Source organism: Equus przewalskii, chromosome 9 (genome assembly GCF_037783145.1).
Source record: "Equus przewalskii isolate Varuska chromosome 9, EquPr2, whole genome shotgun sequence".
Taxonomy (NCBI): domain Eukaryota; kingdom Metazoa; phylum Chordata; class Mammalia; order Perissodactyla; family Equidae; genus Equus; species Equus przewalskii.
Window position 1 is genome coordinate 62,760,955 of NC_091839.1, and position 27,576 is coordinate 62,788,530.

General features: G+C 36.7%; 1 protein-coding gene across 10 annotated transcripts in view; it reads right to left on the reverse strand.

Moving 5' to 3' along the window:
* HS3ST5 (heparan sulfate-glucosamine 3-sulfotransferase 5) overlaps positions 1-27,576 on the reverse strand; it is a 262,876-nt gene that overhangs the window by 133,911 nt on the left and 101,389 nt on the right. For 5 of the 10 annotated variants that reach the window (XM_070556853.1, XM_070556854.1, XM_070556850.1 and 2 more), the window contains exon 2: positions 20,979-21,171. The gene's annotated coding sequence lies outside the window, so the exon portion shown is untranslated. Of the gene's footprint in view, positions 1-14,314; positions 14,443-20,978; positions 21,268-27,576 lie in introns of those variants that run through there. The other 5 variants (XM_070556855.1, XM_070556857.1, XM_070556858.1 and 2 more) reach the window with 4 other exon arrangements.

The following is a 27,576-nucleotide window of genomic DNA, read 5'->3' on the forward strand; positions in this document are numbered from 1 at the left end:
TTGGTAACAATTACTTATTCAGTGACCCCAAATGAACTTTTAAAAATTCTCTGAGCTTGACAGAGAAAGACAAACACTGTATGATTTCACTCATACGTGGAATATAAACAAAGTGACAAAGAGAACAAATTAGTGGTTGCCAGGGGAAGGAGGGTGGAGGGTGGGCACAAGTGGTGAAGGGGCACACTTACATGGTGTATGACAAATAATAATGTACAACTGAGAATTCACAATGTTATAAGCTATTATGACCACAATAAAAAAAAATTCTCTGAGCTTTAGCTTTCTCAATTTTGAGAAGCGGATAATAATGCCTTTTTAAACTACTTTATATGATTTTATGTGAAATGATTTCTAAATCATGATGCAAAAAGATACTATTAATTTTATTAGTTTTTAAAGATCAGAGATTGCCTTGGATTACATATTCAAGTCTCAAATACGGTGGTTACAGAGCTACACTACAAGTTCAATAAATAGTCCAGGGCAACAAATGCAATGGACCCAGCTAAAAGCAAACAGGGAATTAAAATCCACAAGAGGTCACAGAAATTACTGGAATGTAAATGGCAGACTTTAGTCCAGTTACAGTAAGTTGGAATTGTGGGTAGGGGGGTCATGCGGGCTGTACAAGTTTTCAAAATCACTTCATTATTGCTGAATTGAATGTGTATAATGTTCCTTCCTACATTCTGCATTTTCAGTGAGACCATACATTCTCTGTAGACAACTCATTTTAATTAAGCAAAGTTCTCATTGAGCACATGCTAAATTTTGGCACTGTTTTTGCTTTGAGAATTACTAATTATACATTTTAAATCTTTAAAAAATATGCATTCCTAGTCCCCTTTTTTATTACTGAAAAAATAAACTTGTCTACCTGGTCTTTTATAACCCTCCTTTTAAAAACATCTTCCTTATATATAATTTTCAAGATTTTTTTCCTCTGACCCAATTTTTTCCTTTTTTAAGCTCCTCTTCCTACATTTCCCTTTCCTGTATTCTCTCAGCTTTTCTACTGAGTATTGTCTTTTTTTTCACCAACTCACTAAGTGGTCCTAGAAAAAACATTTGGTATTCAAATTCTAGATACTCATTTTAATAAAAAGAGAGTTGTTAAGCAGAAGATGAAAACTACTTTTCCTGTTCCAATTTTTATTTTGAAATCCTTCATAGTAGGAATTAGCATATGAGTTTGAATTTTAGTTGGTTAGAAATATCAGTTGAAGAATATAATGTCAAATACTGATTGACTAGAAATCAGGAGGGGACAGAAAGGGGAGAAGTAAAGGATGGAGAAAAATACAAACAGAAGAGAGTGACTGCATTGGTGAGCAGTGGCGTTAAGTTCAAGTTTCTTCTTCCTTTCAAGGTAAATCTCAGGTGATAGCATCAAGTAAACTTTCAATGTATCTTTTAAATTCATGAAACCTATCATTCTAATAGAATTTTTTTTTTAAAGATTGGCCCTGAGCTAACATCTGTTGCCAAACTTCTATTTTTTTCTTCTTCTTCTCCCCAAAGACCCCCAGTACATAGTTGTATATTCTAGTTTGTAGGTCCTTCTGGCTCTGCTATGTGGGATGCCGCCTCAGCATGGCTTGATGAGTGGTGCTAGGTCTGCACCCAGGATCCGAACAGGCAAAACCCTGGGTTGCTGAAGCGGAGCATGCAAACTTAACCACTTAGCCACGGGGCTGGCTTCCTTTAATAGAATTTTGATATAATGCCCAGGTTATTCATGGTCTCTGATATTTCTGTCAAAGACCAAGGTGGCAAAATTGATATGTCATCCACTGCAAAAATGTAAATATTGTATTGTGAATGGACTAGAAGGAATGAAACAGAAAGGTTGCTAAAACATTTAGAATAAAATATTCATTACTCGTAGTAATTACAAACTGAAATTAGGAAATAAAAGTTCCATATGAGCAGACCTGATTTTGTAGCTCCATTCATCTGTGTGCCCCTCTAGGTATATTCCACATTTTAATTGCATAATTTGAAAGCAAAAATCTGTTGTAGTCTTGGACCTCAATTAAATGAACAACAAAAAAATGCGTTAAAAAAATCTGTGATCACAATTCATGTCTTAAGGGATTTTAGCTTATTTTAGCCATCGTAGCAGCTGTTCTGGTTTCTGAGCAAATGATGGACAAGAAAACTACCAGCACTTCTCCAGCTTAAGCAGTGGCAATGCGAATGCCAACTAACACAACAAGAAGTGGCTTATTAGGGGCTGGATTAAATGGCTTATTGTAAAAGTTAAACTGATGTTTCATTCCATTTCCAGAAGGCAAATGGACCCTCTGATGTATTCCTAAGAATACGTACTGTAGTCAATTACGGTTTGGGCCACTTCTGTGTAATTCAGATCTGGGATTAGGGGGTACGAAGAACTGTGGCCTTTCAGAGAGACCAGGCACCATGATCATGCAGCCCCACTGCATTTAGGGAGGGATACCTCAGCGCTCATGGCAAGCTGGAATAGGCCTTTGCCAATTCAGGGACAACCTGTTACCTGCTGGGCATCTCAGCCATAGTTATTATAGAATTCTTACTTAAATTGAGACAAGGTTTATACACCTGTGTCTTCCACTCTTTTTGCCCTGTTCTGCCCTACGCCTATACTCCATTTCCCCATGGCAGCCTTCAAATACTCAAGACAGTTCTCAGTTCTCCATTACATCTTATTTCCCACAGGCTAAACATTCTCATCTCCTTCAAGGTGCTCCTCAGTGCTCTTATAATCCTGGATGCTCTACTCTCAACTCACTTTGCTTCTGCTCCAGTTAGAGTGTGGCTCTCAAAACGTAATGCGACATGTCAAGCACGGCTGTGGTTGGGCTCAGTCTAGAGTAAGAGCAGCTGTCATCCTCTTTGCCCTGGAAATATGCTTACTAAAAATCGAATCTAAGGTCATATCAGGTTTTTTTGGCAATTGCATCTCTAACTCACACTGAGTTAATAATTAAATGAATGCCTAGAATGTTTCATGTGTGTTTCTTTCAAGTTCTGCTCAATGTTCTTCTTTTGTTGACTGGAGAATAGGACTTTACTTTTATTTCCATTTCATTTTATTTCCCCAGATTTGGCTCAGTGTTGCAGCCTGTACAGATCTTTCTGAGTCTTGATTCTGGCTTCCATTCTGTGAGTCATTCTTCAGTTTCATGCCATCGGCAAATTTGATTTCCAGGATGCCATTGGTTCCTACGACTCATTCTGGAAGCCCTTTCACGATAATAAAATTAAAGATAAAATTATACAGTATCTTATGTGATGCCCATATAAATGATTTTTCTTTCTATTAACTAGGATTTTTATGTTTCATAAATATATTTCCTAAATTATGCCATATTCCATTAAAATAAAGACTTCATTTAGTAAGACAAGTATTTAACTTTTTATATGTCAGGAAAAAATGTGTTAAAAACCAGCTTTCATTAACTGATTCCTGGATTACACAGAGGCACCAAAAAAATTGTTTCCATTTTTGACACTGTAGTGGTACAGAAAATATTTGGTGGAACAGACTAAGCTAGAAGAATCAAACAGAATTCAAAACAGACTCTGAATGCTCGGGTCCTTTGGAATTGTTGAAAGATCATGTAAGGTGATTGCTAATGGCTAAAACATAATGAATGGGAAAAAAAAAACCCTCAAGTGACATGTGCACGTGTTACGTGTCCCACATTGTTTTGCAGCCTTAAGGGAAATATGCCAGAGAGATATACTGTCACACTTTGGAGTGACTTTGTGAGAACTGGCAATGAGAATGCGATATTTCAGGCGCTGCTATGCGCATGGTCTGTAACTGCCTCTCACCGAGCCCAGAGCAAAGGGATTTGTGCTAATGGAGTCCCTGCTTGCTCTTTGGGGAACTGTTCACTTATAACCAGGCTCCTCTGTGGGCATGCACTGCTAGTTAGTAGGAGTTAGACTGGCCATTTGTAGGAGTTACTTTGGGAGCTGGTAAGAGTCTTCCCTCCAGGAGACACAGCGCTTCTTCAACTGAGAGCAGGCCTGGCCTTCTGCAAAGCTGTAGTCACAGTCACGGTGGATATTCCAAACTCCTCATATCTTTTCCCTATGGGGAGCTCCTGCCATTGGGCTAGGATAAGTGGGGATGCATAACAATGTTGACGTTTTATTGCTCTTTTCTCACTTACTGCTCCAGAGTAATGAGCACCCTTCTAATTTATCACTTTTCCACTTGAATCCTAAAATCATGACACCAACATTCACACTCTACAAGTCCTGGGGAGAAAACCAAAATGGCAGTGGCCGTTTATTATTTCCTATTTTTTAATACATATATATATATATATATTTTTTTTTTTTCGGTGAGGAATATTGGCCCTGAATTAACATCTGCTGCCAATCTTCCTCTTTTTTTTTTTTTTCTCCTCAAAGCCCCAGTAAACAGTTGTCTGTCCCAGTTGTAAGTCATTCTAGTTCTATATGGTATGCCGCCACAGCATGGCTTGATGAGCAGTGTGTAGGTCTGTGCCCAGGATCTGAACTGATGAACCCCAGGCTGTGGAAGCAGAGCGTGTGAACTTAACCACTCAGCCACAGGGCTGGCCCCCTATTATTTCCTATTAACAAGTACATTAATTGGATCAAAAGTGCTTTTACACACAGAGAATTTCCAATATTATTTAACATTTTAATAGTCTTCTAATTAACTTAGACATGTTTTTACTTTTGCAATTCCATCAAAGAAATCTCTCTTGATTTTATCTCTGTTCAAACTTTTAAACTAAAGCAGTTAACTCTAAATACATTGCCTTGTGTTTCCAAGACCCTTAACTTGCCCACTGCAGTCGGTCAGGGTAGCCTTCATGCTAGTTAACATGTCATTTTAGCTGCTGCCCCCAGGTATCTGTCTTCTGGCCTGCAGATTAAAGCTTTCTTTGCAACTTGCTTCTTTTTCTTTATAACATTCCGATTTGGGATATTTCCTCCTGCACACCTCTCTCTAAAGAACTCAACAGAAGATACAACGCCAGTTGTAAAGAACTTACGGTTTCCTGAAGAACAAGCTGAAATGCGTACAGGGCTATTTTGTTGCCTAGAAGAGGCAGTTCAAAAACCTTGACTGGCATTCAAAATCTTTCGCAGTTTTCTCTCTACAATCTCCCAACCCTTCTTCGTCCCCCACTCACAGCCTCAATTCACACATGGTGAACTCAAGCAAATCAAATTGCTTGCTGATCTTCGTCCATGTTCCATACACCCTCCTGCCTCTCTCTTTGCCTGTAAACTAAATCCCAAGTCCTTCCTCACGGGCTGCAATGCTCTTTATTTTACTTACACTGTTTTTCTTTCCCCAAAGAGTTCTCCCTTTTCCTGTTTTAACGCTTTTATTCACCCTGTTTTCCCTCCCTGGAAAGGTCCCTTGTCTTATCCTTGGAAGTTTAGCTGCCCCTTTATGAAGCTTTGCCTTATCTCACCAACTGCAAGTAATTTTTTCCTTCTCAGAATATCTAAATTTATTCATCTGCACCTTTCCTGTAGGACGGATCACTTTTTAGACTTTTAACTTGAAATGAATTTAGGCTTATAGAAAAGTTGCAGAGCATTTCCATTATGCCCTTTAATCAGATTCTCCTAATGTTTATATCTCACATGACCCTAGCACAATTATCAAAATGAAGGAATTAACATCAGTATAATACTTATAACTAATCTTGAGATTTTTTTTTTGGATTTTACCAGTTTTCCCAGTAACATACTTTTTCTGGTTTAGGATCCAATTCAGAACCCTCACTGCATTGAGTTGTCACACCTCCTTTATCTCCTCCAAACTGTGACAATTCCTCAGCTTTTCCTTATCTTTCATGACCTTGACAACTTTTTACTTTATAATATCATTACATTTGCACATGTATATTTCCTCACTCTGCTGCAAGTTTCCTGAAAGATTTGTCACTGAGACACGTTTCTATTCCCAATAGTGTCTAGCACATGATTGGAGCTCAATAATTAATACTTAACTACATGTCAGACACAATTAGAAAGGATAGTGACAAAATTTACATAACTAAGTACTGAGCTGTGTGCTATAGCAACTTCCAGTTGTTACAAAAGTTAGAGAGCAAGACTTCGAAATTGTAAGACAGAAAACTCTCTTTGCAGATACTATATCTGAGCCCATTTTCTCTAGGCCTCCAGAGCAGGAATCATCGAAGCTCCCAACTGTGAGCTAATCATGGCACGTAGATACCTGGTGGCCAGCAGGAGGGGCAGACGCAGCCTCAGTCCCAGCATCTAGCACGCCTGTTATTGGATCCTGCTACTGAAGACCTCATCAGTCCTGTGGCAGGGATGGGTCCTGGACACTTGCACAGACCACTGAGGTAGAGTGACTATTCTCTGCCTCGCTTACAGCTTGCTTGCTGTCCTGTAGCTTTCTGTTAAGAAACTCAGGATAGAGAACTTCAGTCTTCTTGCCTGGGACCCTGAACTCTGGCTGGTTCCTTTTCTGCTTCTCCCTACAGGTGACTGACAGTGTGTTTGATGCCAGCACTGCCTTCTGATAGCTCCAGTTGCCTGCATTTCCCCATTCTCCTATTAAGTCCCATCTCTCCTCCATGAAGTCAGGAGAACACTAGGCTGACAGGTCCCTGCCTTTTGTATGCTGTCATATCCACTGGTTGTCATCCTCAGCCATAGAAACTTCTTCCCCTTTCCCAGCCAGCCCCAACTGCTAAGTCTCAGTATATTTCAGAATTGTGCCCATTCCCCTTACAACTCAGATGTTCTTAATTATTTCACTTTGTTACTAATCTCAAATTACTATGACATCTGCATAAGTCTATACTTCCTCACTACTTTTGCAGAGACTGAATCTGTGCTTTTCCCCTCCTAGCAAACTTGTTAGCTTGGCCTGCTGAAGAGCCCACTCATCTTCTGGGGCCACAGAAGCTTTGTTTTGTTTTAAAGGGACTGTAATTACTGACATCTAAAAGAAAGCATTCTGTAGTTTCAGTTCCACACTGCATCAGATTCAGATCTTTCACAGAGATTCAGAAATACCATCTGACAGGTTCAAGAGAAATTGAACTGCTATCTGTTGGGTTCTAACCGGAGCAGTGCTGCATAATTTTTCATTTTCTTTGGAAGGTCTTACCACAAAGAGCAAACATGCCTAGTAGGGTCCCACAGAGGTGTTTTGACATTAGGCTTAATAAAGCATGAAGAACTCATTAATAAATAATGTTCTGCTAGGTTAACAAACAAAGCTGAATGCACTGGCTAGGCCCTGGAGTAAATCAAATCAAGCATGCAGCCATGCGACTTGTTAACTTGTGGCAATCTCTTCACAATGTCTGGCAAAGTCCAATGCAACAACGCGCAGATAAAACCAGCATATTATAAATGCATGCACTGTCAGTCACGATACAGACTGTCAATTTTTTTTTATATATTCTGTGGCCCAAAATAGTAAACAAATTTTCAATGATGCTGATTAGCAGGCATTCCGATGATGCATTTAACCTTTGCAATAAGGAAGATTCCACTCTACAACAGTAGATACACTTATATCTTCTCATCTCATATCCTTTGTCTCATTATCTACAGGCAGTTGACAAAAAGGAACTAGAGAGTGAGTTGATATGTGCAGGCGGGCAAGTCTATTGAGCCAAAATGGTTACCGATGAACTTTTTAGTCTGACCCAGAAAACCTTCAGGAGTGTTCAGAAACAGAGGAAAGAATCATCCTCCCTTTTTTAAAAAAATGAAAGTACAGTGCTCCTAAAAAATCTTCTCCTGGATTCAGGTCTGCATGGTTATAGTTAGAGGGATAGAGTTCATGGCTACCCAGAGTAGGTTGGCAGCAGCGGAGGGTGGGAGGGGAGCTTCGGTACCTCAGTCAGTTGTATTTCTCTTTGGGTTCTGTGGTGCTGAAGGCAGCTGCTGCTTCATGAAGTTCTTTTCTCCATTAAAACCTGATGGACAGCTGTCAAGTGTCAGTTAAGCCTGACTCACTCCAGCTGCTCCACGATCTGGAGGGACAGAGTCTCCTGCACTACATTCCTCTGACTGCCCACATTCTCCATTCACTAATGGGTTTAGCTGGAAAGCCAACCACCCTGCAATAAAATGCAAACATTTCCAGGCACTGTTTTGATGAAACAACTTGTTGGGTGGTTTCAATTTCAACTCAAAGGCCTTGCCAACCGTGCCCATATGCACAAATTTACACATCTTGCCAGACCTTTTATGTGGTCATGATGACAAAGCCATTAGGTTGCCATTTAAATCCTGTTCCAAAGCTGCAGATTTAAAGCAACCATTATCCTGAGGATGAAAGTATTCTATTAAACAATCTTACTTGCATATTTTCAAAATTCCTATATGCTTATGTGAATGCACATCCTACATATAGTTTTATAATTATATCAGGTTATATATTTATAGTTTCTTCATTTTCAAGTTAATGGAAACAATGATAATGAAGGAACAATCAAGGTTCAAAGTGTTGCACAAGATTTCATTTTGGGAAAAACAAGAGAGGCCATGTGGAATAGTAGAAATGAGAGTAGTTTACACCTATTAAACCTTACAAAGTACTTTACATGACTCATCTCTAATTCCTGTAGCCGTGTGATGTTGGCAATATGACCATCTGCATTTTACATATGAGGAAATTGAGACTCAGCCAGTGGAAGGTGCCCAAGGTCACTCAGATAGTAAGCAGGAGAATTGGGGATTTGGTTTTAAGCAATCTGATTCCAGAGTTCACATTCTTAATTGCTCTTCTGAACCACCTTGTATGTTATCAGGAAATCCAGTCATGGATGGCTCTACCACTAACCTGGAAAAAATGGAGCTTCCTTTTTTCCCCGCACATTAAAATGAGTTTAGGGTTTGCCTAAATATTTAACTTACCTTCCTGTATGATTGAATAAACTTTAAGCTACATACTTATTTAAATATTTTGCTTGCCATCGTGATGGTTCTCAAGGCCAAGGAGCAAAACAAAATAAAAAAGAAAATTTTCATTTCATTACCTGAAGAACTAAGCAGTTCTATTTCAGTGACAAACATCCTTGACATTTACCCAAACATATATAGGTATAAATAATTTTCTTAAGAAATGAAACAATGCTCAGAACCTCAGTGTTGAAAATTTTGGTTCTTTTGGAAAGAAGGAAAACTTGGTTGAAAGGCTACTAAGCCTTTCTGTAGATATGAAGTTTTGAAGGAAAGATGCCATTTCCTGATGAGCTAGGAGCAAGCTAGGATTTAAACAGCCTACTCCGAAGAAATGGGAAATGCAATGTCCTGATTAGACCTAGCATGCCAGGGTATTAGTTGATCCTTGTTAAGATTCAAACATGTAACTGTCCTACGTCCAGAGTCCAAATCATTAGGAAATACACTCTGCTGTCAAAAGACAAACACGACTTTTTAAATACTTTTTGCGTAAGTTTCTTCAAGCACTGAACTTGTGTACATATGGTATATAGAAAGAGAATTTATCACGGCCATGTCAATCCATCTAGAAATTTCTATTTGTTATTAACTTGTGTAATCTGACTTCTTATGCCTCTGTGCTTTACTTTCCCAAACAGACTGAAAACTCTTTGTGGGAGGAAGTGCATTTGGTATTTCTTTGTTAGGCTTAGAGCAGTAAGCAAAATGTTTCAAAAACAATTCTGCTTTCCACAGTGAGCGATTTATTATGCAAGTCTAACCTCTAGACAAAATGTGTAAATGCAAATACTCATTCACAATAAATGTGGTGCCCCAAGGCACTATTTCTAGCTTATAAGTATTTGGATATTACATTACAAGATATTGTCTGTCAAACCATACTTCCAATCACATTACTTTTATTTTTACTAATTTACATAATATGTGCAAAGACAATGAAAGGCTAAGGTATGTTCAATTTTACTCAGCCCAGGAGGCAAACTAAAACGCTCTTGGACCACACAGGTTTATACAGAGGGAAAGTCTGGCCACTAATTCCCTTGGTTATCAGAGAACAGTTTATCTATGAAGTGATTAAAAATGGGAAAAAAAAATGTTCCTTTGGGAAAAGAATATGCAAAAAATGTTGCTGACTTCTAAATGACATAAATATTCATGGGAGGGGGAAGAGGAAAAGGAAGAGGATAGAAATTTCCAAGGACATCACTAAGGGCTTCAGACAAAATGAATTCAATCAATCAAAAATAAACATAAATCAGTTTTTTTCACAGTTTTTTTTCGACTGGTAATCTGAAATATATTAGCTTTGCAGTCTCTTAAACATCTTTTTTTTCTATTATTGAAAATAATGATTAGTAAAATGCCTAATGCTAGAATGCTAATAATTACCTATCACATTAATAAAAGCCAGATGTAATTTTAAATTACAATTTTCAATTAACTCTACTTATTATGGAGGACTTTCATTGAACTGTGTCATGGATATCAGCACAGATAGAAGATCCAGTTTTTAGCTTCTTAGTCTTATAGGATTTGCCAGTGTGTAATAACAGGAGTAAAAACTAGGTGAATTATTCATTTTCTTATTTCATTCGCTATCAGACAAAACCATCAAAACATTGATAAGTTCACAAAGCACTCATGAAGTCTTCTGGACCCTGGGTAGTTTCAGCTGTTTTCCATCGTCATCCACATCCATCATTTAGAGCCATGTACCTAATGTTATACCTACTTTCTAACGCACTTAAAATTTAAATTCTATTGGTTTAATAAATGATATGCTTCAAAATACATATTAACATTCTACTGTGTGCAATGAGAAACCCCAATTTTATCATTCTATAAAGCATGCTTATATCCTTCATCTCAAGCAAATTTAGAATCTATTTGCAAGAAACAAACGTACGTTTTAAGATGTACTACAATGCTTACTTAAATGAAAAACTGTCTTAGAAAATTAATTGATATTGCTTTAATTGTTTGAATTTTTTTGGCATATGAAACTCCCTAGTCTTAGCATACAAAGTCTTTCATACTTTTCTTTGTGTTTTGAACATATTGCCTCTCTGCCCTATTAAATCCACTGAATGATTTTGCAGTGAGTTACATAATTTTCCCCTCTGAGGGTTCAGAGAGTTCTCACACATGACTCTGTATCATTTCCTAAGGACTCTGAGGAACCCAGGGCCCAGATGTTACTTAAGCTGTTTGCTAAACTCAGCACTTTATACTATTTATAATTTTCTCACCTCACAATTCATTGCAAAATAATTCATTGCAGTTGTATTTCATTTGTGCCATATATTCTGACTAACAGGTAAGTAATTTCATAGCTTCATAAATAACTTCATTTATATTTCAAAGAAAAAATCTCAAAAGATCATTCTAATTTTTTTAAAAAGTCACATTCTGGTAGCACTGAAGAGGTTATCAAATAAGGGAGGCCATTTCTGGGAGTGCAGGCCCACTCACTAATCAGATTACTTTGTGGAATTCAAAGGTATGGTCAACTCTCCTGAATTTAAAGGAAAAATTATTTATTTTTTAAGATTTTATTTTTCCTCTTTCTCCTCAAAGCCCCCTGGAACATAGTTTTATATTTTTAGTTGTGGGTCCTTCTAGTTGTGGCATGTAGGATGCTGCCTCAGCACGGCCTGAGGAGCGGTGCCATGTCCATGCCTAGGATCTGAACTGGCAAAACTCTGGGCCGCTGAAGCGGAGCGCGAGAACTTAACCACTCGGCCACGGGGCTGGCCCCTAAAGGAAAAATTATTTTAATAATAAGCACTGGAAAAATCTCAGGTAGAATGATGTACTGGATTTGCATTTTAAAGAATGTGTTGTGGTCCCAGTTGTACTACTAACTGGCTTCCTGGACCTGCACAAACTACTTATCCTCTTTGGGACTCAGTTTTCACACCTGTAAAATAAAGGCAATTGGACTAGAATTCCTGGGATCCCTTCCAGCTCAAACAGGCTGTGATTCTATAGCATTGGTAGTTAGGGATGCAGATGGTTATCAACAGGATAATAATTCTTTTTTTTTTGAGGAAGATTAGCCCTGAGCTAACTACTGCCAGTCCTCCTCTTTTTTGCTGAGGAAGCCTGGCCCTGAGCTAACATCGTGCCCATCTTCCTCTACTTTACATGTAGTACGCCTACCACAGCATGGCGTGCCAAGTGGTGCCATGTCCGCACCCGGGATCCGAACCAGCGAACCCCAGGCCACTGAGAAATGGAACGTGTGAACTTAACATCTGCGCCACCAGGCCAGCTCCAACATGATAATAATTCTTAAAGTAGCATCACAAAAAGAACTAAATTAGAAATGACTATAGGTTATTTTTTAAAAATATGTATTCAAGTTTCGAGTTCAGTCCTTATTTTTCTGAGAATCAAGTAAGAATTTTATCTAAAGTGTCTATACCTAGATACTTTCAAAATCCAGGTTAATTCTAAAATTTATTATATGCTGGCTTGGTGTTTGAGTCTTTTTGAACTAATTAGGCATTGCTTAACATCACTGACAAGGATTATGGTTAGAGTGACACTACAATTTGAAATTATTCCATGGATTATAAACAATCAGGACAAAAGAAAGACATTTAAATTCAATATAATTTTTTATTTTCTTTGTTTGACCCCTTTGGAAATTCTACCACATTACTTGAAGAGCACTTGTTAATTAGACCACCTGTAAGAAAACCAAGCAAAGAACTTTTTAAAGCTAAAAGTTAGTAAACGTGCAGTTGATAGTTTAATTTGGAGAAACTCTAGGGTTTAAAGTATCTCAAGTATTCACGTCAATGCATGGAAGTTTATTAATTAAAAAAAGAACATTTGAGCAACAGTCATTTAATAATGACTCCACTCTCCGAGTCCAATCCACATATTCTGATTTCCAGACAATCAGACTGAACATAGCAAAACATTTGCCAGAAGAGCTGGTACAAGCAGTGCGGGATCTGTAAATCATATTGTTCCCTTCCCTTGTTACATTCAACCTATGCTTGCTTTCTTTAATACCTTGTCATGGTCTATGATACTAAATAATTCACTTACTTGTTACGATTATTTTTTATTGTCTGTTTGTTCCAACAGAATGCCTTGTTTTGTTCAGTGATGCATCTCAAGTCTTAGAACAGCCTGGCACTTAGTAGTTATGAGCCAAATATTTGTTGGATGAATGAAGAAATGAAGTTTGCATTGGATTATAATGAATCCCGGTATAGGTCTTGATTCTCAGTTGAAATCATAGTATTATGCATAAAAAAGCAAACACACATCAAGCCAGTATAGCTTATAAAGTTCATATTGCACTTGGCTGGACATTGACTTCCTCTGTTATAAAAACCAGTTGTTAAATTTGGCAGTGTTGACCAGGCACAATGAAAACGGTGCATATGTACCTTATTCATGAAAGAAGAGTGACTAATGGATGAGCAAAGTGAATTACCTGAGCCTGAGCATAAAGATAGAACAGTGGTGGTTGTAAACTGTTGGTTCTGACACCCATCTCACCTATTTGATTTTAATCAACCTGAAACTGTCATGTAGAATTTTCTTATTCAAAGGCTATGACCGATATCTTCATGACCTACATTACAGGAATGTGTGGTTTACATAGTTTAACTTGCGTTTATACAGATATGATTATTTTAATATCAGCAGACAAAAGATGATATTTGAGCAATCTTTACTTTCTCAAACAAAGTAAAGAAATTTCAACCTACACGGTTGAGGCCTAGTAGAGAGAAAGAAATTAAAGTGGAGAAAACGGAAAATGTATGTAAATTAGAAAAACTGTGTTACCTAGGAACAAAGGCTACTATAAAATATCATGACATCATTTAAATTTTTTTTTGCTGAAATAACAGATCATAAAGGCCAATGTGTTGAATTTTCATTTTTGAATATTTTTCTCCCTTTATTTTAATAGGAGTGTCACATGCTGGGTTCATGACGTTTCTTCACAATTTTAGGTCAGAAAAAATAAGCTTTTTCCCCCATAATTTTTCATGCTCTACAAAGTTTGCCATCATAAACCACTGTGTGCTTATTATAAACTGGTATTAGATTAGAAAAGCAATTCACCTGTATTCCATTCCCTACCGAAGCTAAGCAGCTTTGCATTATAACCAAGTTGAGTTAATGGGACTATGCTTGAAGGCTATATTCTCCTGGAACTGAAGTTACCTAGTTGTTTCTCACTGAACTTAGGAGTCTGCAAAATGAAGGCAAGAAACCTGCTGGGAGGAGGATAGGAAAATTATTATAATCTGCATTCCTAAATTGAACGAGAACTTTTGCTCAGCAGAAACCTCTTGACTGCAAACATTCTGAAATTAGGTCCTGCTGTTAAGAATACCTGTCGAGGGTGGGTTATCCAAATGTTCCACTTTTCTTCGAATCAAATATGTTGAAGGCATACATTTACAGACTTCGTGGACGTTTCCCTTCTTTTCAAAAAGAGAAGCAACTTGGGACCCATTTTTTCTGATAATGAAAAGAAATTTTGTCATTAGTTGGGTACTTAATTTTGGGGGGAATAGGTAGTTTTAATTGTCTTTGATATAGAAATACTTTCTCTTTTAAATAAATTTCAATTTAAGTGTTTTGCTTTAGATTACAGAACATGACTTTTAGACTTAGTCCAGCACCTAACACATGAACTGTTGGTATTTCTTGGCATGTTTTGGGAAGTTAAGTTTATTTGCCAAACAAACACCTATGGTTGTCCTTAAAGCTCTGATTTACTCATGACTGTATACCTTCATTATGCGTTACACCCATCAGCGTTCACTATAAAGTTCCTCTTTTGTCTTAGTTATTGCTTTTTGGTCCTAAATTTCATGTTTTCTGATATTAACAGTCCGACTCCTAATTTCTTTAGGTTGCATTTGCCTACTCCTTCCTTTTCAAATTTTTAAATGACTTTGTTTTGGTTGTATCCTTGTATACGGCTTAGAGTTTTGTTCTGCACTGTGAGCCAATATGAAAATATTGTCTTTTTAAAGAAATAAATGGAGGCCGGCCCCCTGGCTGAGTGGCTATGTTTGTGGCTCTGCTTCGGCAGCCAGGGATTTGCTGGTTCAGATCTTGGGTGTGGACCTACACACTACTCATCAAGTCACGCTGTTGTGGCATCCCACATGGAAGAACTAGAATGACTCACAACTAGGATATACAATTATGCACTGAGACTTTGGGGAGGAAAAAAAAAGGAAGATTGGCAACAGATATTAGCTCAGAGCCAATCTTCTTCACCAAAAACAAAAACAAAAAAAGCATAGTTAAAAAAAGGAAATGCATTTCTTTACATTTATTGTTATGAAAGATCAATAAGATCAATCTTTGGTACCTACTTTCTTTCCTATTATGATGGTGAGTCCATGATCTCCCAAAGCATCCTATTGGACGTCTCAGCTGTTACTATGTGGGGTTATTTTTTTCAAATTTTGCCAACCCTGGTCTGCTTGAAAACTTCTAATAGAGCAGCCTATAATGTCTTTCTTAAAAAAACATTTTTAAGTCTCTTTTTAAGTTTTCTGTTAAAAGTTTTGAAGAGTCTTTCATTATATGATCTGTTTGCCTTCCTTAATATTTGCATTTAGCTTTTTAAGAATATTTAACAGAGTGCACAGTTTATCCTAATTTATAACTTTACAAGTTTATATAATAACCTGTATATGAAGTTTGTAACTTCATAGAATAACCTTGATCTTCTATATCTTTAGAATATTTACTCCTTCCCAATTATCAGTGATAGAAAAAGTAGCATTTTTACCCCCATTTTCTCCCCTCATCCTTTGCCATCTAATGTTGGGCAATAACTTGACTTTTCTTAGTGTTTTTTTTTTCCCTACTCTTCAACAGGCTTATACTTCTATGACTTGATTTGTCAGATTTGAATGATACCCACTGATTTCCTAGATATTGAAAATAAAGCAATCAGCTAATACATGCCCAAATTCTTTCTGTTATGTCCTCCTAAATCCTGTTAGTTGTTTTAGTTGTACAGAACAGTATACTTTTATGCTCGATCCTGTCACCTTAATCTCCATATTTATTTTAGGTTTAGTTTTAGAGTTAAATACATGCAATGCTCACAATCGTCTTTTGCAGTAGTTTCCAGAGTCACCTCTTCGTTTGATGGAATTGGTCCTTTAATAATTGCCTCAAAAAGGGCTCACGATAACAGCATTTCCTGAGTTCCCACATGTTCAGAATATTTGCCTCTAGCTTTTAAAGCTTGAAAGGCAGTTTGGCTGCACATATACCCCTTGGTACCCACTTTCCTTCCTATAATGATGGTGAATCCATGATCTCCCAAAGCATCCTATTTCATTGTTGGATATCTCAGCTGTTGCTAGGTGGGGTTTTTTCTTCTTTCAAGTTTTGCCAAAACTGGTCTCCTTGAAACCTTCTAATAGAGCAGTCTATAGTCTCCTCTACCTAAAACCTTCCAAATATTTGTCTTCTCCAGGATAAAAGTAACACATCATTGAAGGAAAGTTCTTAAGGTCAAAATGTCTCCAAAGTACCTTTCAGTAGACAGTGATTTGTTTATTAAGTTAGCTCAAGTCATTGCACCTTCCTTGCCCTCCTTGTGCATTCCTTATAGTGCTCTTTTAAAATAAGTTAGTTATCATTTTTGAGCTGGAAGGGACCACTGGGATCATCTGGTGCAGAGGCCTCATTTTAGGATAAAGAAACTGAGGCCTAGGGAGAGGTAAAGAGATTTCCCCAAGGTCATGCCAATACCAGGAAGCTGAGTCTGACCTTGAACCCCAGCGATCCTCAGGCAAGGGTTCTTTCTACTTCACTGAGTCCTTCAAAAATGTAATGATCAATTTTGTGTGTGTGTGTGTGTGTGTGTGTGAGAGAGAGAGAGAGAGAGAGAGAACATTTAAGATCTACTCTCTTAATTATGTGAGGTGATGGATGTGTTAACTAACCTCATTGTGGGAATCACTTCATAATATATATGTGTATCAAATCATCACATTGTATATCTCAAACTTACACAATGTTATATGTCAATTATATCTCACTCAAGCTGGAAAAAAGTACAACGATCAAACTGTTTCATTGCACTTACAGGACTCAGTGTATGCCCCGTCACATAAGGAAATTTACTTAATGTCTGCTTGATAATTATCATGTCATTTCTTATTCCAACTGCATACGGAACGACACATGCAGGATAGCTGCATCAGAGAACTTTCAGTGGGTGTGTTGTTCATTTACATAAATTGCCACTTTGATTTTCTGTTTCTTGAAACTGAGAAACTTCAGATAAATGCAGATTTAGTTTTCCTACCCCAAATTCTCTAAACCATCATTTTGAAATCAAATTACCCAGCTTATGCTTAAAACATAAGGGCCAGATTCTATCTTCAAATATACCACCCACTCTCTAACAGCAGAATTTGGCCCTAAAAACCCATTAACAAATATTGTCATTAAACTAAAGAGCTAATTACTTTGAATTCAGACAGAATGAACAAAATCATAGGCCAACTGCAGCTGGTAGTAATAATGGTGAGACTAACCGTATGTTACATTGGAGATTGAAAGAACAAAGACAGATTAACACTAATGTAACCAAACATATAAAATTATCCTCCAAATGCAGCAAACTATTATAGTTAGAAAATTCTTGAAATCACACTGGAATTATCTCATACAAAAAATGAGGAAGATTTCTACAGAATTAATCATCATAATGTGAACTTATGAGTGTTTAATGAAGGGAGAAACTTGAGAAATTTATTCTACTGCAATATTCCACAAATGATCTAAAAATATCTAAAAATCTAAGTATCTAAAAATATCTAAAAATCATTTTGATCTAAGCGCAAGTACTATTCTCATATTCAAATCAGTTTAATACTACAAAATGCAAGGGCTTTGCTTTAAGGCTATTTTAAACAACAATCAGCAGGACGACCTTGTAGTTCTAATAAAAGTGAATTTCCCAGAGAAGTGAATATTCTCCCAGCCCTTAAAAAATATGTTAAAATTACATTAATAATAAATACTTTAGGAAAAGTTTTACAAACCCCGAGAAGCAATAAAAATAAGCCATAATTTCATCAATTGAGCATAACCATTAATAATATTTTGATGTATATCATTTCAATTTTCTTCCTATGCATTTGTAGCTTTTTTTTTTTTTTTTGGCTGAGGAAGATTCACCCTGAGCTAACATCTGTGCCAATCTTCCTTCATTTTTTTGTACATGGGACACCTCCACAGCATGGTTGGTGAGTGGAGTAGGTCCGGGTCTGGGATCTGAACCCGTGAACCTGGGCCGCCGAAGCAGAGTGCATAGAACTTTAACCACTCGGCCACAGGGCCACCCCCTCTGTAGCTTTTTAATAAAAATGGGACCACATTATAATATGGTTTATAATTTGTGGTTTCCCTTTACAGTATACTATGAGCATTTCTGCACATCAAGAATTATACTTTTACATATAAATTTTAATGACTTCTCAATTTCTTATCTTGAGAATAATAAACACATTTTAATCTTTTTGGATATCTCACAAATACCATTATTATACTGTTTCATAATAACACTGATACTTCCCAGAAATTCTTACATATTTAAATCTCCTTTCTCCTGTCCTGAATAGTCCCAGATGGCTCTAGTGTTCTAAAGCTGTATCTTACTTTTAGCTCTTTTCCCCTCAATATCAGATTTCCAGATAAAGCTGCTACAGCTTGAAATAAATCTAAATTTGCTGTTTTCATTTCTAGATTGATGACGTAAAAGATTATCTAATGACGACTAAATAATGAATGATTTTAAATTTAATTACTACATTTATAAGCACCCGAGTATTTTCTTCAGATCTTCACTTCATCTTGGAGGAAAATTTCCCCCCATCTTCCTTATCAAGAAATCATTATTGGAAAACACTTGCTCAGTTTCTCCTTGTTAATAAGTCATGCCTGACCGGATGGATGTTTCCTGCTCTTTGTGTTGAGCTTTTATACAGCAAGTTTGGAAGAGAAAACAAGGCCATTACATGTGAGGGGACCAGACTAGAAGTCTCAGTGGTCCATTTCTGCTCTAAAACTGTATGCTTCTAGGATTCTATAAAGTTTCTATAATTTTTTCTTTTCTTGTATATTTTACTTCCTGAGTAAGCAGGCGGCTTCAGTCAGGTTCCCTGAAACTACCTTGTAGGTTTTCTTTAGGGAGCTACCATCTAAGATAAATATGCCATTGATACTGAACGTGATTCACTTGAGGACACAATTCTATTCTCTCTCCACCTGCTCCTCTGAAAAGGAAAAAAAAAAAAAAAAGGAAAGAGCTGAAGAATAGTTTCTATGTTTTTCTGAAATTGAAATATAACAGAAGATTTGCACTAAAAGCTTTATGAAATCTTATTTGGGGACCTTACTGAACCACAAACTTGTGTACCACATACCTGGGGAGTGTATGATCTTGTGTACTACAAATTTGGGGATTTTATCATCAGGTATGGCAATCCTACTATCGAGAACAATTTTGCCAACAAATGCACAGGAAAATTCAATATTATAGTTAATCTAATTCTGTAACTCTTTAATTTTGATGAAAAAAGTGCTGCCGTATTTTATGCATATGACTATATTCACTTTCTTTGTGCAATACTATGGCTAACAGGCATTAAGGGATATACTTCTTTATGATTAAGGGTTTATTTTTGCCTTTTATTATTTTATGGACAAGAAATGCTCCACAATATGAAGAAGTGCACAGAAAGACTGATAGAGAGGAGAAAATATCTATAAGCCTGAAATTCAATCAAAGAATTTTGATTAAAAACCTCACTTTTCACTACAAAAATAATACCATATTGAACCTTTAAGGAATCATCACAATTTAAGATCTGAATATGTCCCTACTAATCACTGCTTTCACTGGAAAAAAAAAAAAGGCAAACCTTTCATAAATTTAAAATTACAAATAATAAAGATGAAGTTCCTAAATGAGATATAGGAAACAGAAAAACAATGAAGTGATATTCAATAAATATACATGTAACTTGTTATAAATATATCACATGATTTATAAGTTTTAATCTGTGAAGGAAAAAGAGTAGCTAACAATGTATTAAGCAGATTTATCCCTTTGAAATCTAAGGCTGAGTTTTCAAAATGAAGAGAAAAAGAAAAAACCCTCAAAAATGTAGAAATGCCTAGCCAATACCGGCAATCACTCATTATTTTCATCTTCTAGATATTTCTTAGAATTAGATCCAATAAGCATAAACATCTGAATAAATTAAAACTACACAGAACAGAGAAACAGCTAAAGAAAGCAATGAGAAGACTGACACTCTGAAAGAGAAATAGGGACACCTGGGAATCAGCTCATCATATTGAACTTTAAAAAAGAATGTTAAAGAAAATTAATAATTCAACTTGGGGAGTCAAAAAGGGAGCACTAATTAGCACCTCTGTGCGAAACGTGCCTCCCTTATTTATTCTTGTGACTGAAGGAAACAAACAAGATAAAAGCCCATTTAATACAAAGTTTGAAAATTAGAAGTCTGTTGTTTTGAATGCCAATTTCAGTGTTTCTCAAAGGCCCAGGACCCACTTTCATCAGGATCATTTAGGAGTAACTGTAAAAATGCAGATTGCTGGGTCACACCTCACACCTAGTGAACCTAACTCTCTATGAAATGTGCCCAGGAATCAGCATTTTAAGGACCTCCTCCATGTCCCACGGTGACTCTTATGCACAATTAAAATTTGAGAACGCTGCATGTCATGCTTTTTTGTGTGAAACTGATTATCAGATATCAAGATTACCACCGGGCCTTGATTGAGTTTACAGTTACATGACATACAATAACTTTTAAACTTTTTATTTCCCATTTTTTGCTATACTTGCACATAGGTGGCTATTTTCCTTATATTCGATAACTTCTTGTACTTTTGTAAGTTTTATTAAAATGCATTAAATATTCACTTTCTATGTAATTCTTACACAAGAATGTGAGTTACTTCCAAAATTCACTTACCTTCAAATCCTTATGCTTATTCAGAAAGTTCTGAACATATACGATGGAAATTTTCAAGAAGAATATATGCAGTGGATTCTCTGTTTAATTCCCAAGTGTTTCAAGACTGGCCAAGGAGACTCGTGAAGTGGACACGAGAAACGCCGTAGAGAAGAGAAGTCATCAATGCCGAAGCCCCTGGGTCCCCGATTGTCTGTGAGCAGAACAGAAAAACGAGTAGTTGGTCACCTGAAATTTATAGAGAATCTGCTCTGGAGAAGGTTATTTTCAGTAAACTAGCAGTGTTACTAAATTTAAACCTGGCTTGGGTTTGCTGCTCCCTGATTTAGCACAGTTGTCATTTAAAATTTCATGTCATTGTGAAGTCAGAATTGCATGATGCTGCTGCCTGCAGAGGGTTCTGGTTGAATTCATATCGCTTTAATTGACTATTTTTTCTAAACATTGCATCAAGTGGTATAATGACTAATTTTATTTTTGATATGCAGGTGCTACATTTTGGTTTTGAATTTCTTTCTAAGGCAAGGTTGATGAGGTCTCTTGGAAATACATCCTTACATGAGACTCTGTCACACCCTGGACAAGATAAAATGTGATACTTTTACTAAATCCCCATGGAATCATCTGGTACTTTCGCTATATTTTCTTTCACACAGGTGATGCTTGCCAAGATAATTAGACATAAATAAAAATAATATCCTTTCTAGTCAATATGAGTTGCCTACTCAGGGAAACGAAAATTCTTGCATCTTTGCTGAACGAGTTAAGCAGATGTTGGCAGTGGCTAATGGAAAAAGAGAATAAAACGTCTATTTTTAAAATTGGTAATTAACCAGGCAAATATTCTCCTAAAGGGTAGAGGAAGCCACAAATACAGATAAATACAAGGTCAAATACAAATGACAAGAGTGTAACACACATGTAAGCACAGAGTACAGTGTAAAACAGTAAGTTTTCAGGGAAAACTTACTATTGCTTGGCCACCCAAAAACCATTCCCAATTTTCTTCTTCTTTGCTGTGTCACAAATAGAGATGAGAAGATCAAATATTGACTTTCCCAGCCTCCTTTACTGCTAAGAATGGTCATGTGACCTCATTCTGGCCCATAAACTATAAGAAGTATGCTGAGTAAGAAATGCAGGCAGAAATTTGCTTTACTGATAAACAGAAAGATTCCTGTTCCTTTTCTCTGTTGCACACAATTGCTTGCCTTGAGTGAGGATGTGACACTTGAAGGGAGAGCAGACATCTTGTCACCATGATGTAAAACACAATGAAAGTCCAGAGAAACACAAAGATACAGGCTCTGTTATTGATGAGCAGCTGAACCAATGCTAGTAACTGCTTCCTCTGGATTCCACTTGTTTAAACCACGAGGTTTTCCGTTGCTTCCTAATAGAATTATTGCAGGTTGACACAGTGCTTAAAAAAGATTTGTTAAAAAGTAAGTGCCGCTGCTATGATTGTGGTGATAGCTATCTTTCTACTTTGCAGTATAATCTGCAAGTTCTCGTTCTGTCGAGTTGAGGACAGCTTTCATTCTGACAGAGGTGGGAACTTGCCTTCTTTTCGACTCCTAGGAAAGTTGTGCATGTGGGGAATAATGGGTCACAAGATGATGGTAACTAATTAGAACAAAACGAAATGGAAAGCTTGGCTTAGAGCTGGGTTTGGAAGAAGAGGGTCAAGTACTATGGTAAAAAAAGGAATCTCATCTTTGTCTAAGTGCCAAAGCCATCACACTAGTCAAAATCTCAGTGGAAGAGTTTGAAGTTCCTCCACAAATTTTATTCTTATTGTCTTGCTAAGTCCTCTGGATTCTTTGAAATATTGTTCATATCCATCACTTCATTACTGTCATCCTTTCATCAACATTTCTTACTAAAGCATAGTCTGGGCTTTCACTATCTCTTTCCTAGATTATTGCTATAGACTCTTGAACAGATTTCTTAAACACTGCAGTATGTCCTATAGTTGCCTTAAACTTTAACTTCTTAAAACGTTTCCTTGGATTCCTCTTCTGTTCAAAACACAAGAGCTCTTTTTGGTCTACTGGATTAAGTCCAAGGTCTCTAACTTGGCATTTAAGTCTCCCTATCATACAGATCCTTGTAGATTTCCTATCCCCCTTCCCTAACACTCTGGGTGGTTTGGTGGGAGGATTTGTCTCCACTCCACAGGTGCACCATAACTAGTTTAAGATAATCCATGTATCTCAATCTCTACCTACAATATTAGGGATGAGCACATAACCTTAATAGGCCAATGATATCCATTCTGGAGTTTTCATTGCCCTATTATGTAAGAAAAACAACTTTGCTTTTTTCTTGCTAGACTTTTCACTTGCTAGACGTGAACATGTAGCCTCTGGAACAACTGGTAACAATCTTGGGATCATGAGAGCAGAACATATTAAGTCAATGCCAAGGAAATAGTTGAAAAACAGAAAAAGAGGAACTGGGTTCTGAGTATGTTGTTCTACCCCTGGACAGAGCCTTGCTTGCAGGTGGAATACCCTGAGTTTTTCAGTTATGTGTGAGTTTATAGATGCCTTTTTTTGATCAAGCCAAGTTTAGGTTGGTATCTCTGCTACTTGCAACCAAAAAGATCTCTGCAATCTATTTAGTTATATTTTTATTGTGTGCCTGCCATTTCCTTCATTTCTACTTCTCTCTCTTCTTATCTGTCTTCCACCTGTTTTTTTCATGATTCAGCCATCCTCTCCCACAAAACGTTTCCAAATTTTTCTAATTCACAATGACAGAAACTTAATCTAAACCACTTTATCTTCCATTGTATATACTAATAAGAGAGCTCACCACAAGGTATGTGATGTTATCATTTGATGATGACTCTCGAATCCTATCTTTAGCTTAACATTTTCTTCTCTTATCTCCAGACTTTTATTTCTAACTGAATACTTGACATCTCAACTTGGATGTCTTGAAGGCTCCACATACTGAATTTGTCCATAATTGGACTCATAAAAACCTTCCTCTCAAACACAGGCTTCCTCTAGCGTCCCCTGTTTCTGTAACAGCACTATCAGCCTCAGTTGGATAAGCCAAAAGCCAAGGTCTTCGATATTTTAAAAAAGAATCAGAGTAGATTTGATCTTTCTTTTCTCCCTCAACCTCAGTCTTTGATCATCAAATCCTTTTGACTTTATTCCTAAATGATTTTCAAATCTATCTACTTTGTCCCTTTTCTTTCTCTATCTCCCTCTTCCTTCTCCTCCTCCAGGACCCACACCTTCACTACTAAGACCTTGTCTGCTGCATGGAACACTACGTGGATGTTTTCTGTCTCCCATCTCACATGTTGTTTCCCACCAATGTATTCTTATGGCATTTAGAGTGATCTTTTAAAAATACACAGTTGATTATGTCAACCCCTTGTTAGAAAACCTTCAATGTCTTCCCATTGTTCTTAGGATAGAGAACACGGCCTTACATCACCCAATCTTTCCCTAACTCTCCAGCCACATTTCCCTGTGACCATTTCTATTTTTAAGCTTCTTCATGTTTTAAACACTCAGCATTCAGCAGAGTGCTTAGCATATAGCAGGCGCTCAATAACTATTTGTTGAACGAATGAACAACTACTTTGCTATAATTCTTGAACAATGAAGTACCTTGTGTTACTATTTTTTCCTGTATATTTTATTTTCTGAATTACTTATAAGTACATTGAAGGCAAAGAAGTGTCGCTTTGTAACCTACAGTAGAATGCTATGTAAGTAGGAGGGGTTCAGAAGGTATTCAATTATATTGATATTGATATTTCTACTCTGCTTCCTTTTTAAAAGGTTGAAGTTCATTCTCTGTCTCACAATGGAGAAGTTATCACTTGCCTATAAGATTAAAAATCAACAAGGGGAAATATATTATGATCATATAAAAAAAATGGAAGTAAAAAATAGGAAGCTTCTTTCTGATCATAATTCTACAGAATTTGCACAGATTAATTATGAAGGAGCTGTTCTGCATGACATGGAAAACCTCAGATAAGCCCTGAGTTATGTGGACAAACCTTCGAACATCATGCTTGCTATTTTCATGGACATAGTTTCAAACATTTTATATTTCTCTTTAGAAATCTTTCAAAAATATAAGCAAAAATTCAATGCTTTAAATAATTAACACCTGAAGTCTTTTTGAGTAGAGACTGATTATTTTGGAAAATAGTTACCCCAAGGACAAATTAATTCCTAGTTTTTGGATATTTACCTGACAAGGGCAAAAAAACCCTCAGAGATTTAAATTTAAGGCAGGCATGAAATTTTAGCCTATGCTATGTACTGACATTACCCAAAAGAAGAGGAACATTTCTTAGGGTGGCCTAAAATAAGAACATAGCATTGGGAGCCTAAAAGCAATGAAACAGTGTGGCTGCGAGTATATTATACTAAACAGGAGGACACAAGGATTCATACTTCTTAAGGGCTTCTGACTGTGTTAGCTGTGCCCACATAGTGTTTTCTAGTTGGAGAATGGTAGATAGAATTAGGATTGAGGGGATCTAGAAGGAAGAGAAGCCAGGAAATATTTAACAGTAGACAATGCCAATTTTATGCCTCAATAAAATTCTTGAGCAAGCTTAACATTCTGTTTCTTAAAAACGAGTTGAAATTTGCTGTAGGCATATTTATACAAGAGGTAACTGCCTTTGGGTTTCTACAGATCTGTTGTTCAGTTATAAATACCTTCCAGTTTTCTCAGGGTATTGAATCTGTTAGGGAGTTTGTAAAATTTAAAAAAAAAAAGACAAGGACAGGAAAGAAATAATTAAATAAAAGACCTTTCCTGCAAGAAATGCATTTTGAGAATGACTACAAACAGTCATCTTAAAAATCAGAAGACAGGCTACTTAACAATTTTCCCCTAGGGTTTTAACAGATATTTTAGGAAACTAATGATTCGTGATTTAAAATTCAACTGCTTTTCAAGCAAAATAAGAAATCCCACCAGGGTATAGTCACGATTTCTTTTTTCCTGAAACTTAAACTCCAAGGGACAGGCTGAAGTGGCACTGTTTATTTTGCTCCTTTTTATGTAAATAAAAAATGAGCTTAACTGTGTGTGGTGGAAGGACAGAGTCTTATGCTCTCCCTCTTGATACATGATTCTTTCCTGTCTCAGGAAAAATGATTCTCAGGTGTATGATATTTCACTTGCTAAACTTTTCTGTTTTGTTTGTCAATTTCTGAATCTATTGGCAAGATTGGGTTTGTTCTTTTGCATGTAAATTGACATATGCTCTATAGTTAAAGTACAAGCTTTTATACTTCTTTAAAAATTGATTCTTTTGTTAAAAGCGTGAGATTGCCAATGGATGTCATAGCCATTCTATAATGCAAGTAGTGAAGTTTTTTAAAACACAGGGAATAAAGATGCTTATGAATGCTAAAAAAGAAAAACGAATATGAGATTGCCCATTTATGTATACTCTATGTAGGTCTTCCTCTCAATATTGTGTAAAGATTTGAACACCCTACAACAGCATCTATTAAAAAAAGTAAAATTCTCCCTCATAATTTTGAAAACTTCCCAAGGAAATAAGAGAAATAATATTGTATGATGAGAATTAAACAAGTAAAAGCTATGCATAAGACATCCATGATTATCCCTAGATGATCAGCCTTCTGTGATTGTCTCAGTGAAAGAGTGACTGAAGAGTGGGGGATCTCTCAATACTCCACTAAGAGCTGGAAATAATGTCATTACAATGAGACAGGATTGGAAAGTGATCAGAGAAGCTAAAATTGGAGAGGATGGAAAGATGAGAGTGGCTATGATCTTGTTTTTTCTTTTCAAGAAGATCCATCTTCCACAAAATAATCCTATACAGAACCCTAGAGTTCAGTGGAAAATGGAATGTCCTTCACTAGTTTTGAGAATGAAGAGAAAATCCAGGAATCAGAAGTTGCCAGTGTTGATCAGGATCTTACATCCTCCTGGCAACTGGAGAACTCACTTATTCAGCAGATTCCTCAGACTTCCCTTTGGTCTGGATGGCATGTCCCTCACAACCATCCATGTTTACTGGTCAGCTCCCCCAGTGACTGCCAAGTCAGAAAGAGGCACTCTGGGTAGAGGACACATAGGATATCAATGTTTTGGACACAGTAGTAGTGTGGTTCCCATTCATGAATTGACCGCCTAGTTCAGGTACTTCAGTCTTTTGAGAGTATGACCAGAGTGAGATCACCTCCTTGAGTCAAACTCAGGGGCTGATAATGTGGACATTCATACTCTGAGTAGTGGTAAATTCCATGAGAGCGTTATAGTGTTCATTATAGACTGCCATCTGGCCTGCTCCTACTAACACACTGATCTTCTTTACTCTGTGGTTCCTATGGACATTTTCTTCAGGCCTTTAAAAAAGTGATCATTAAAAAATATGAATTTCTCTATCCTTTGCACTGTAGTGATAATTAGCACAAATCATACACAGTTCACATAAGATAGCATCCACTTATAGACACTGAGTTCAACTATCTAATTAAGTCAATAAGTCTTTATTGGACACTTGTAATAGGTTGAAAAATCCTGTAAATGTATATAGCTTTACTCATAATTCATAGAATATATTCAT